The sequence below is a fragment of the Carcharhinus amblyrhynchos genome, chromosome 16 (genome assembly GCF_965287045.1).
Source record: "Carcharhinus amblyrhynchos chromosome 16, sCarAmb.v2.hapA, whole genome shotgun sequence".
Lineage (NCBI taxonomy): Eukaryota > Metazoa > Chordata > Chondrichthyes > Carcharhiniformes > Carcharhinidae > Carcharhinus > Carcharhinus amblyrhynchos.
The window spans coordinates 13,192,004-13,205,467 of NC_137339.1; the positions used below are offsets into that span (position 1 = coordinate 13,192,004).

The following is a 13,464-nucleotide window of genomic DNA, read 5'->3' on the forward strand; positions in this document are numbered from 1 at the left end:
CAAGTGCAATAATCAATTTCCATGAATATAACACCTACCGTATCATCCCAGAAATCAGGTCAGTGTTAGTTAGTGGGGATCTACCTTATGCAAAATTCAGTTTCCATTAAATTCATGAACTTTGAGTGCTGAGCAGTCGTCACGGCTATTGCATTCTGGAATATAAAAACCCAATACAATTATAAACTTTTAGTCTCCAAGCAGGTTCCCATCATTTCACAGCAAGTCATACAAAGGACACTGTAATCAAATAAGGAAATCTTTCCTAGGAAGACGAGCTTCACATTAAAGCCCGACTTCAACATCTCATAACATTCTCATCACAGCTGGAACAATTTTAGTTCCAGAAAAATATTAAAGTTTGCGCTGTAATGTACTGAACTGCATAACTGATCACTTTTTTTAAAAAAGGAAAATCTACCCCACAATCCAGCTGGTCAGTTTAATTTTACTGATCAGAACACATAAAACGAACGTGATATCAACACAGTTAGAACCAAAAAAGTGGCACCATTGCAGAGATTTGACAGTAAAGGACATTAGAATGCACTGGTGGGCAGTACTATTGTCGTAAATATGTGATCCAGTGCAAAAGCTCCAAGATCAACGCTTTCATAACCCAATCCTTATGTTTATGATTTATTTACATTGAGATTGTTCTTCCTCCATTAATAATATTATTGCTTTTTGCAAGGTTTCTTCAGCGATAATCTATTTTTCATTGAGAAATCCCCATTTCAGAAAATGAATACATAGAGGGGACTGTTTATTTTTGAATGGAAGGAAAGGGATGCCCTGCAGAATGGAAAGTGCCTTCCAAATTATTCTTCTTTAGCTCTGTCAGAACACGGAACCACAGTGACACAGGTATGATGATGAGGTAGGTCCTTAAATCCATTCTAGCTAGAACAAGGATTGAACCCCATGCCTAATCTGATCCACACCTACCATGGGACCACCTCTTTGATTCCCATATCCAAATCATTCATATACATGTTATATATTGTAAACAGCTAGGGACTGAGTACTGATCCTTGCATACCCCACGAGTCACAGCCTACCAATGTGAGAATGACCCGATTATTTCTACAGTTTTCAGCATGTTAGCAATCCTTAATCCATGCCAGTATATTATGTCTGATATCATGTGCTTCAATTTTGCTGACCAATATCCTGTGAGGTACTTCATCAAAAGCTTTCTGAAAATCCAAGTTTACTACATCTACTGACTCGCCTTTGTCAATTCTGTTACTAACATTCTCAAAAATTCCAACAGGTTTGTCAAAAATGATTTCACGTTCATAAATCCATGTTGACTATACCCAATGAGATTATTATCCACCTATCGATTTATCACATCCCTTACACAAGATTCTAGCATCTTCCCTACTGCTAATGTCATTCACTGTTTTCTCTTTCCCTCCCTTCTTAAATAGCAGGGTGACATTTGTTACCTTCCAATCTGCAGGAACTGTTCCAGAATTTAGAGAATTTTGGAAGACAATCACCAACGCATCCAATAGGGCAGCACAGTGGTTAGCACTGCTGCCTCAAGGCTCCAGGTTCAAATCCTGGCTTGGGTCACTGTCTGCGCGAAGTCTGCATATTCTCCGTGTCTGCGTAGGTTTCCTCCGGGTGCTCCAGTTTCCTCCCACAGTCCAAAAATATGCAGGTTAGATGAATTGGCCATGTTAAATTCTCCCTCACTGTACCCAAACAGGCACCCAAGTGTGGCGACTAGGAGATTTTCACAGTAACTTCATTGCAGTGTGAATCTAAGCCTACTTGCGACTAATAAATAAAAACTTGAAAACTATTTCTTTCAATCCTCCAAGATGTAGAATATGCTGGCACTGGGAGAATAACCTTGAGATTATTGCTCTTGTAGTCCTGCTTTTTAATTTCCTTCCTAACCCCCTCAAATCTGCTTTTGGACCTCAACATTCTTCCTATCAAGGTAGTTGCTACCAATGACGATCACAATATCTGGCTGTTCAACCTCTCCAAGAAGGGCATCCTGCAGCCACACTGTACCCTTGACCCTGCCAAAATGAACAAATTCACATTTGTTCACATTATATTTCATCTGCCATTTTTTCCCGATTCACTTAGCCTATCTATATTTCCTTTGCAGGCTCTTTATCTCCTGTTCAGAGCTTACTTTCCAATCTATCTTTGTGCCATCAGCAAATTTAACAACTATACATTCAGTCCTGCTCTTACCACCTGCAATGGGTGTATGTTGGAAGGATTTAAAGGTTGATACTCAAATGGGTTTGGCTGCATTATAAATACACCTTCTTTGGCCAGCTGAAGGAGGATTTAAATCTAGAACTTCAGGTTCCGTATCCATAGAATAGAATCCATAGAGTAGAAGGAACGCTCTCCGCTGTGCCACAAGACGTCCTCCACCCTTTGCATTACACCGGGTATATAATTATTTAAACAAACAAATGTTACCTGTGTTCAAATGTGACCTTACGTTTGAACAGCATTAGCCATCACCACAAAAAAATCTGCTCATTCCCAACTAAAATCAGGACATCCTAAGAACTCGGAAATGCAAAGTGGCTTGGCACCAAGACAGAAACGGACATTGTGAGAGCCTATCCATAGATCTAAATGGTGAAATGAGATATGCAAGCTTCATTAGACCCTTTGTTAGATTTCTTCCATCTTGGGTGGTTTGCTCATGGGGTTATTTTTAAACGGCATTTGATTTAAGGTCATGGTCAATCTCCATAATGTGGATCCTTCTAATTTTGCATCTGCAAGAACACCAGATTTATAATTTACAGTGCAAACATATTAAGCATCCTACATTGACTAGTTTCAAGGAATTTCCATTTTGAAAAAGTCTGCACTTAAATTTTCTTTCACCTTTCTTTAGGAATGTTTGCAGCAGATGATCAGCAATCGAGCAATATTGACAAGTCGATATCATTGTTAAACAAGAGGTTTCCACTTGAGGGAATCAGAATTCAAAAGGGAATTCTGCTAAGATCATTTTATTTGCGAAAGTAAATGCTGAAAATCAAGGGATCACACTGAATTTAATCTGATTTGACTGAAGTCTTGGTATTTTTGATTGAATAAATTAGGCTTGTATTCGTTAGAGTTTAGAAGAATGAGGGGAGATCTCATTGAAACGTATAAGATGATGAATGGGATGGATAGGATAGAGGTGGAGAGACTCTTCCTGCTCAGAAAGGATAGTAGGACTAGGGGGCACAGCCTCAAGATAAAGGGGGGGGCGGTTTAGAACGGAGTTGAGGAGGAACTTCTTCACTCAAAGGGTGGTGAATCTCTGGAATTCTCTGCCCGTTGAAGTGGTGGAGGCTACCTCGCTAAATATTTTTAAGAAGCGGGTTGATGGATTTTTGATAAGAGAGGGGATTAAGGGTTATGGGGAGAGGGCGGGAATGTGGAACTGAGCCAAGACAGATCAGCCATGATCTTATTGAATGGCGGGGCAGGCTCGAAGGGCTAGTTGGCCTACTCCTGCTCCTATTTCTTATGTTCTTATGTTTGTTTTCCTCCATTCTTAAAAGAATTTGAGCCACAACATTTCCTGCCTCAAATCATTCTTTAAAATGAAGAAACTCCTTCCAAGCTCATCACCACTATAGGTACATTTTCAATTTGAACTTGCTGCATAAAACTATGAAATTAAATGCTACATGTAATTTATTTGTATATTAGTGGATGCCTTTTGCTGCAACGGAAGTACATGAGAAGGAGCTCAAAATGGAAAGAAATGCTGTAGAAAGAACTTTCCACATAAAGTATTTCACAACATTCTTCACTGTATTATTTGAAATATTGTTGGGGTAGGCTTCGCCAAATTATTTATTTGTCCGCATTAGCATCCAGACTAAGTATCTAGCATCACGTTCACCCAGAACCACTTTTAGCACAAGCAGCTAAAGTGACCCTGCTTTTGTCACAGCCGCTTTTCTGAAATGATTTCTCAAAACCATGTCACATTTCGAAATTACCAACTGCTGCAGAAACCATTCTAATTTTATGCTCCGTGATTCCCTTCACTATTGTATCAGGGTGGTCTCTATATATTTGTGCGAATATAGTACTACTTCAGAAACAAGTCACTCTCTATGCAATTGGCCTCATGTGAAATATAAATTTTAAGAAGGGGTATGCCAGATTGAGGCCCTAAAGCGTTGCTAATTTCGAATACTGTTTCAGAAAATCTTGCGTCGCAATAGCTGACCTTTTCAACTGTGTCAAGTGCTAATACAGTATAATATACAGTCTATGAAAAGTATATGGAAGTTTTTGGCTGGCTTCAGTAACTCCTACAACAGCAGCTCTTTACTGAAGTGCCTTCAATTATAGTGCAGAGATTAAATAAAGAAAGTATGTTTAAGTTTTGCATGCACGCACACACTTGCTATGGCTTCCCTCTTCAGCTACTATAATATAATCATAGAACCCCTTGAGTGCAGAAGGAGGCCATTTGGCCCATTGAGTTTGCACCAACTCTTCGACAAAGTATCTTAATCAGGCCCACCCCTTGCCGTATCCCCGTAACCCAACACATTTACCCTAGTAATCCCCCTAACCTACATATCTGGAGACACTTTAGCATGGCCAATCCACAACATGCACATCTTCAGGTGGTGGAAGGAAACCCATGCAATCACCCAAGGCCGGAATTGAACCTGGGTCCATGAGGACCTGTGAGGCAGCAGTGCTAACCACAGTACCACAGTACTGTATTGAGGCAGCATGGTGGCACAGTGGTTAGGCACTGCTGCCTCAATATAGTACCAATTTTAAGAAAAGCTTGCAACTCAATTGTTTTTGCAACTATAAACCAGGAAAAAGAAAAACAAAGCAAGATACTGAACCTCCTTAGTGTGGAATTAGTTTATACCAAAAAGAAGTCCATCGCCAGATAACTGCCTGACAGAAAAGACATTAGCCTTAATTCTAACATTTTAATTTAAAAATGGTGATTGCTGACGGCAAGACTCTCCAAATTTTGAGGGGCAAAGACAATTCTGCTGTGTGCTTCAAGAATCCTTAGGATTTTAATATATTTCTCCCAATACTCAAGTTGAGCTCTATATTTTTCTTTCAACTTACCATAGACACTGCACTATTTCATGCATTTTATTTTATAAAGATTAAATAAAACAATTGAAGCTTTAGCTATAGAATGCATACCAATTTGATTAATGGCTTTTTAACAAAATTACTGCAGAGATACTAATCCTTTTAGAGCTATGGAATCACAAATTGTGTGCAGTGATAAAAGTCACTTAAAATATTAAGAGCAGCAATTAAACAAAAAGCAGCTCTTAAATATTACAAATACATATTAAAGAAATGAGGGTGATGAGAAAAAGAGGGGCAAATCTTACACTATTTTAATTCATACTATTATTTCAATCACACCCTCCAAGTCTTTTTACTGCCTCTTCTCCACTTACCAGTTAATCCACTCCCACCCTCAAGAAAAGCACATCATCATATGATGGCAAGTGGGGGAGTTGGTGGTAAAATAATCAATGCAATAAGGGGCATTTTTGAAAGCAAGATTAAAGCACCGCTCAGGGAATATTATTCAGCAGCCAGCTGTGCTGAAACTTATTTTCGGTTGTTTAAGGCTTGTAATGGCTGGTTAAAACAGGCAAGAGTTGCCATTTGTGTCACTGAGCTGCAGACAAAAATTTATTTCCAAAAAGTTACCTCAGCTTAATGATGGGCAGAGACTTTCACATCAGGATGTTCCAAAGCATCCAATCAAGTATTTGTGACATGTAGTCACTGCTTGAATGTCAGAAACGTGGCAGCCCTACGTACACAACAAACCATCATCACAAACAGCAATACGATAACCAGATAATCTGTATTTCAACATACATTTCTGATACATAAATATTGGCCATGGCACTGAGGATAACTTCTTCACTAAGGGATCTTACATGTCCCCTTGAGAAAACAGATGGGGACTTGGTTTAATGTGTCATCCAAAAGGCAGTACTTCCTCCCTCAGTACTCCCAGGGAGTGTCAGTTTTGATATTTGTACTCATGTCTCTCAAGTGGCACTGTCTGTATTAGTGGCATTTTGGCTGACCCAAATGTCTTGTATTTGAATATGTGAATAACCTGTCTACAATTAAAAATTAATCATTCAAAAGTCAAACAACAGAGTAGAGTTTAACAATCTCTTCCTTTTGCAAACACTCAGTAGCAAAAAAAAAACAAAATGCAATGTTGGCCTTTAGTATAATATGGAACTTTTTTGATGAAACAAACACAAAAGCCTACTGATTATTTTGGGCAACATATTAGGTAATTTGTGCTAAACTGTGCATCAATGCAATTACTATGGAGATATGCTGATCATATTACAAAGATAATTGACTTTAGTCTCACTAACGCTAGCTTTGGGAATCATACAAAAATTAGAGCTATAGCATTAGAGACTGGCTATGATGGTTAGTTGTTTTTACAAAGTGAAGAGAACCCAGATGGGTTATTTGTTACATATGGTCTAAATAACTTGTGACAATTATTTTTCCAAATACCTTTTTTGAAGGGCCATGATCAAAAGAATACTTTTAGATGTTAATTAAGGATCAATCTTAAACAAAGCAGTTCATTCAACTTCTCTGAGTGAACTGGAAACAGTGCTAGGATTTTCAATATTAATTATTTGAAAACGTAGATATTTTAGTTTCATGTGTTGTATTAATGGCTTACATATCTCCGCTATTGTGTGCATTCTCTGTAGACCCTGGTACAATTGGGGGGTATGGAACTAGAGGTTAATGTAGCAGTATCTTAAACTGAGGAGTCATCTCAATGGATTATCTGGGATATTAAACTCAGTACTATTATAAAGGAGAGCAAGAGTAACAAAATTAAGCCAGATGCCAAAATTTCTTTGGCTAACTACTAGTAAATCAGATTAACTGGTCAAACATCAACATGGCCACCATGCTTGACTCCTGTATTCAGCTACTGAGTCAGAGTTCCAAATTTCCATTGCCAGACATATCATTGCAAGCCATCACAACACAAAGAGAAACTAATTATGGGGGGAGAAAATGGTAATTCTTAATAAGGCATGCAAATTCCTTGAAATGACATGCCTGTTAAATGGAATCATTCCACTTCATTTCAAATTAGAACAACAGCGCCCTGTTACAGCCATTGCCTGATAAAACAAGTACTCCAATTTTTACACTTGCCTATTTCCTTCTTATTTCTTCCATCAAGGTACAAGTCCACAGAATACCCTTCAACTGTTGATCTTTATTTGTGAGCTTCAATAGCAATTGGAATAGGTTATTCACAGAATTACACCATGGAAACATGACCATCTGGCACAAACTCTCTCATTTTGCTGTTGATCCTTTACCTAGGGTTATGGAAGGATCCAAACAAAGATGAAAATGTCAATGCTGTGAAGCGTTAGTGGACCAGGGGCTAATGCAGATCAGCAAATATAATCACAGAATCTCTACAATGCCAGAGGCCATTCGGCCCATTACTGATGGATGAATGGACCAGATGTAGATTGGATTCAAGCAACTGAGCATTAGGTAATCTCAAGTTTGCATCCCAAAATGGGATGCCTCAAAAAGAAAGACACTGGAGTAGTTGACTTGAGAGGAAAGAATGGCATAAATGGGAGTTCCTACAACAGCTAGGCTAAGGCAAGGCTGGAATCAAGCCATTTAACAAAAATGGAATTAAAATGTCTTTGTGATGAAGAGGATATGGGGTCAGAAGCTCAACTTAGAATCGGTTAGGATGCTAAAGTTGGGAATGTTCTGCTTTGGCGCAAGACAATGGCTAAGGAGCGAGTAGAATCAAAGACTAGGCATGGCCTGAAGGCAATAGCACTGGACTTTCCAGTTTTCAACTGGATGAGATGTTCATCACATTCAAGGCTAGATGTCAGACCATAGGTCAGACAGCACAGTGGCAGTGCAGAGGTTACTTAGTCGGTAAAACAGAACTGGATGTCATCAAAATACATATGGAACATGAAAATAGAGGGGCCATAAGGATCCTTGGGACTCCAAGTGCAATGGTGCAGAGTTGGAAAGAGAAACATCTGTAGGAGATTTTCTGCCTGTGGCTGAATTGGTGAGACTGGAACTATGAAAGAACAGTCTTATTCAGCAGGACAATAGCAGAGAGGCATTGGAAGAGGATGCTGTGGTTCAACGCTGGTAAAATTTGGAGGTCAAGAAGGATAAGAAGAAATAATGCACCATGGTCCAGTCTATGAAGGCCTCATTTGTGACTGATTATGGATGCTTTGGTGTTATAGTAGCGAGGGATGGAAACCTAATCAAAGATGTTCAAACATGGAGCAATGAGAGAAAATGGTCAGGTGTTTAGGAAGTGACCACATATTCAAGCACTATGTTTTAATTTCTAGATTTACTGAACCATTAAGATAATGCTGCATTTTGAGGTTGCTTAATAAAGGGTAGCATACATATACTTCAATGCATCATGCCAGGTATGACACATACCTTACTTCTAGGATTCTCTATCTTTAAAAATATCCTCTATTAATCAAGACACTTAACTATCAAATCAAAGTCATTTAGTCATTAAAAAATGATGCAAAACCAGCCAGCCATACCCCATATTTCAATAACTTGCCTCAAATGCAAATTAAACTATCAAGTATGAAGTATGAGTCATTTGTCCAAAACTTAAGAGCTAATTATAGACAAACATTGTATAGAACAAATTTTCAAAAATATGAGCAAAATTTTCTGCTGTGGAGTTCAGTCACCCATTCTAAGTTATTTTTCAATTACATTTGATGCTCACGGTGTCAGTGATTTTAGTACTGGACAAGAATGGAAAGTAGGAACAAAGTTCAATTCCAATCTGTGCTGAATTTGGCCAGCCAATGACCATGTTAGATGCAAAGTAAATCGCATCTCAGTAACAGCATCTCAATATCAGCTCGAGAACAGTACAGTTACTGGACCAGTATGATAATTACCATGGTCCTTCACCAGCCATCCTAGTAGCAGCTCCAGGCGATAATATCTATTGGCACATCCAGGTCCCTGTTAATGGAATCCTCGAGACGGGGAATGAGATGCACGCATGCACACACACACTTATTAACATAAGTCAGCCCTGTATTTAGATGGGCAATAACAATGAACATTAGATCAGTAACTGGATTGGATATTTAGAGTAAAAGCGATGTCAATAATGCACACGCTAAGACAAACTGGATTGCGCATTAACAGACAATCGACAACTGTGATCTTCACGATCCAGGGACAGTGTGTGTGTAGTCCACCCATCCATCCTCTCTCACCCATCTTCACTAAAACTGAATTAGCTACTCAATTCAAACCCAAAAGGCGGGAAGGGCTGATCTTAATATTTAAAAATTAATCCTGCTTACCACTGCAAGCTGAGAAGAAGTATTGAACACATAACAGAATAGGTTCACTCTTAAATGTTATAACAAAATAGAACACTCCCTGCAACTCCTCTTGCTCTTCTATTCTACGTTTAAATTGCCCAGCAAGCATTTTCTGCAAATTTTCCCCTGCACTGATGTCATGAAGTGATATCAATTGTGTAATTTCTGTAATGTACTCATGATGCCACAAGAGTGGAAATTTAAGATGCTTTCTTCAGATATCTTCCTTTACAGCAAGATGTATATGCTTTTAATGATTTTAAATGCCAGCTCCAAAGATAAGTTTCTTTTTTAAAAAAAAGGGAGTTTGAGGTCTTGCCATTCAGAACCTCTATTCTATGATCAATTAGGGTGGTAGTTTTTCCATAACTAAATCAATTTTTTAAAAAGTATCCCAGAAATGATAAAACTGATGATTCACTCTGCTCTTGAAATGACTACCCTGTACAACACTGCAAACAGAATACACAACAGTGAATGAGCCAGGGAAATTGAGGTGCTCAAGCATGTTATGTTATTGAATTCTACCAATTAGAACAGCACAAACAGCCAATTATTAGCATACGTTCCTCTCTTGTCGAGTGAATTTCCAAAACTTATTTGAAGCAAGGTCATTTCTCAGCCAGTTGACAAGTCACCTCAAAACAGAAAAGAACATAATTACTACACTCAAATGGACCTTAAAAAGCAATCCACTTTGAGAAATAGAAAATTCACACTGGTATTCAACAACAGCAAAAGTTGATGGGCAGAATTTTCTGTTTTTTTGTTCTAAGTGCTGGACCAGCGAGAAAATTGGTGTGGCTTTTCTTGCTATATGATTCAGCACTTAGAAGAAAATAAATCCTGAAGGCATATCCCATGCTATCATGCTGGTGTGGCAGGACCTGAAAGAGCCATCAATGTCAGTTTTCCCAAGATTGAGAACCATGCTGTAATATGCCTTTTAAAGGGCACCCAGCTCTCCAGCACTCAAATAAAAATGCAGAATCCTCCCCCCTTGCATATGGAGGACCCTACCCCTCTCCTCCTGAGAGCAGCCCCCACACTCCCCAGAGGAAGAACACTGCACTGTACTGTACCCTGGCGCTGGGCAGGGCATGGCTCTCTCCCCCCTAGGGGCTGTATTCACCGGCATGGTCTCTTTGTCTGTTTCATCATGCTCCAGACTTGTAAACCTCACCGGTGTGATGGGAAAACCTCAATGTGGTGGCAAGCCAACTAACAAAATAATATATCTAAATAAAGTTTTTGTCCTTCCTGGGTTTGGTGATGGTGGTGGGGTGGGGGCCGGGGGGAGTGACTGCACTGTGAGAATGTCACTATTGGTCTCTTGTGGGATTTTGCACACTTGTTGCCATTTACGCCCACAACATCTCAGACAACATGCCTCAAACTTTTCCTCTAAGGCCCTTTTCGGCTTTAAGGCCAAAGAAAAATAGAAATTTTCTTCTTTCTTATTACTACGATGTCTCAAAATGGTGGCATAGATCACCTCAAAGAAAATGTAGTTTCCTCCGCTTAAAATCACATGGTACTACAAATTCTGCAAGTCTCAAAAAAGGCTGTAGGGATTAACACTCATCCTATTAAACAATCAGCAATTCCATAACTGAAGTAAATTGCACCACTCTGCCACCTTTTCAAAAAAAAAGTTCTGATATACATGCACAGACGTGTTCTTACTTAGTAACTCCCAATGCAATGTCTTACTTCAAGCCTAAGAGAGCAAGGGTGTATTAACAACATGAAATTACTGGCTTCTATTTCAACAAAAATTATAGGTTCTGCTGACCCAATTTAATATAACGTTCTGCTTTTGTATCAATCACTTCTAAACGCCCAGAAAGAATCCTGTCTCCAGACAGGACTGAATAAGCTGTTACTAAATGATTGACCTTAAACACGTAACAAAGCTAGCAGTGTTGCAAATTCCAACTTGTGCTGAGGTCGTTTGGTTCTGTACTGCTGACAGGTTAGATGTATTGAACTAGATCTGCATGAGCAAAACATACAACACACAAGTTATCCCAAAAAAAACTCTGATATTTAAAAAAATCCACAAGAACAAAATTTCAATATCTAATGTTTAACAAAAATTCATCACAATTTTAAAATTTTATTTTATAATTTTGTTTATTTCACTTCTTTCTCAAGTCCTTCAGCAAAATGTATTTTTCTTGATCTCTTGGATCGTCCCACTGCTCTCCTACAACACCCTGTTCCAGTCACACACCCAGGTCAAACAGTCAAAATTGTCATTCAATAATAAAGTGGCCTGCAGTGCTGAACTAATCATTGCTAACGAGACACAAATTAAGAGAGATTTCTTCTAGAGAGATGCAAAGAAAATGCCATACAAAAGTTACCAAACAGAGCAAAAAGGCCGTGCAAGATAAAACATCTGAAGGAATTAGGATTGTGCTGGTATCAAGAAATAGCACAAATGGTATTATCCTACTTAACCTGGTGCTGGCAAGAAAACAGAATAGGAATTAAAGGAAGTTGGTTGGATTTGCAAATGGTGGGAAATGACTGGCACCACATCTACAAACATCCACTCCCTCTGCCACCAATGCTCAATAGCAACAGTGTGTAATATCCAAAATGCACTGCAGCAATTCACTAAAGATCCTTAGACAGCACCTTCCAAACCCACAACAACTTCCATCCAGAAGGACAAGGGCAGCAGACACATGGGAGCACCAACACCTGCCGTTCTTTCCAAACTACTGACCATCCTGACTTGGGAATACATCACCGTTCCTTTGCAGTTGCCGGGTCAAAATCCTGGAATTCTCTCCCTAACGGCACTGTGGGTCAATCCACAGCATGTGGACTGCAACGTTTCAAGAAGCAACTCATCATCACCTTTTTAAGGGCAACCTAGAGATGGACAGTAAAAGCTGCCAGCCAGTGACACCCATGTCCCACGAATGAGTAAGAAAAAGTGGTGTTCCCACAGCAACTGGTGTTGGGACCACTGTCATTCATTACTTAATAAACAAACTGAACACAAATCATACCCACTTCATGCCACAATATAGGAAGACATGATTAAAGTTGCAAAATAGGTGCATGATACACAAATTAACTTCAACATGGATAAACATGAGTAGTGGTTTTAGGGAGGAAAAACAATGAGACCACGTACTGCTTGGAAAATAAGTGCCTAAATGGGGTTGAAGAAGAGGGATTGGGCTGGGTGCAAATAAACAAATCAATGCAAATAGCAACACAGGTTAATAAATCCATTTTAGAAGACAATGCATTGAGGAATAAAATTAAAAAGCTGATAAGTGAATCGAACCTTATTTGGAGTAATGTGAACAGTTCTGGTTTCTATACTATACAAAGGACATAGGGACAAAGGTGCAATATCATTTAAACTATATCAGAACAGTGTCACGTGCATTGGGAACGACTGAATAGGCTGGGCTCTTTTCCCTAGAAAAGCAAAGACCTGATAGAAGTCTTCAAGATTATGAAAGAAATTTGATAAGACAAACAAAAATTGACCTTTCTACTTGCAGGGCCCGAACTGGGAGAAATAAATATGACAGTTGCTTATAAATCTGTTAAGAAATTTAGGAGAAAACTGTACCAAGACAGTGGTTGGAATGTGGAACCCACTATCATATGAAGTAGTTCAGACAAATAGTATCATTTAGATACAACAGATAAATTTAGGGGGAGGAATACACAAAAGTGACAAAGTAGTAGAAGTGGAAGTTGCTAAGATTTCTTGGAGTGTGGAGCATCAACATCAGGGTGGATCTGCTGGGCTGGATGGTCTATAAGTGTTTAATAACTTTAATAAATGTTTAATGCTTGGACAACTGAGATCAGATCTAATTATATGCCTCACCATTACAGGCAATGTTGCAGCTCATTTAGGACTCAATACTTCTCAAAGTCAAGTAGATACATGGTTTGAAGAATAATCCACTCTGTGCCAAAGTTCATCATCTTTTAAAAAAAAAGGTGATGCAGCTGAAGTGTCAATTGTTCACAGTTA

The 13,464-nt window shown here is 38.9% G+C and overlaps 1 protein-coding gene across 13 annotated transcripts in view; it reads right to left on the reverse strand.

The window, feature by feature from the left end:
- Positions 1-13,464, reverse strand: part of LOC145353842 (nuclear receptor coactivator 3-like) — a 212,395-nt gene that overhangs the window by 135,876 nt on the left and 63,055 nt on the right. For 9 of the 13 annotated variants that reach the window (XM_080204696.1, XM_080204700.1, XM_080204697.1 and 6 more), the window contains exon 2: positions 39-155. The exons of 2 other annotated variants lie outside the window; for them this stretch is intronic. The gene's annotated coding sequence lies outside the window, so the exon portion shown is untranslated. The remainder of the gene's footprint in view (positions 1-38; positions 156-13,464) is intronic. 2 more of the 13 variants (XM_080204706.1, XM_080204703.1) reach the window with 1 other exon arrangement.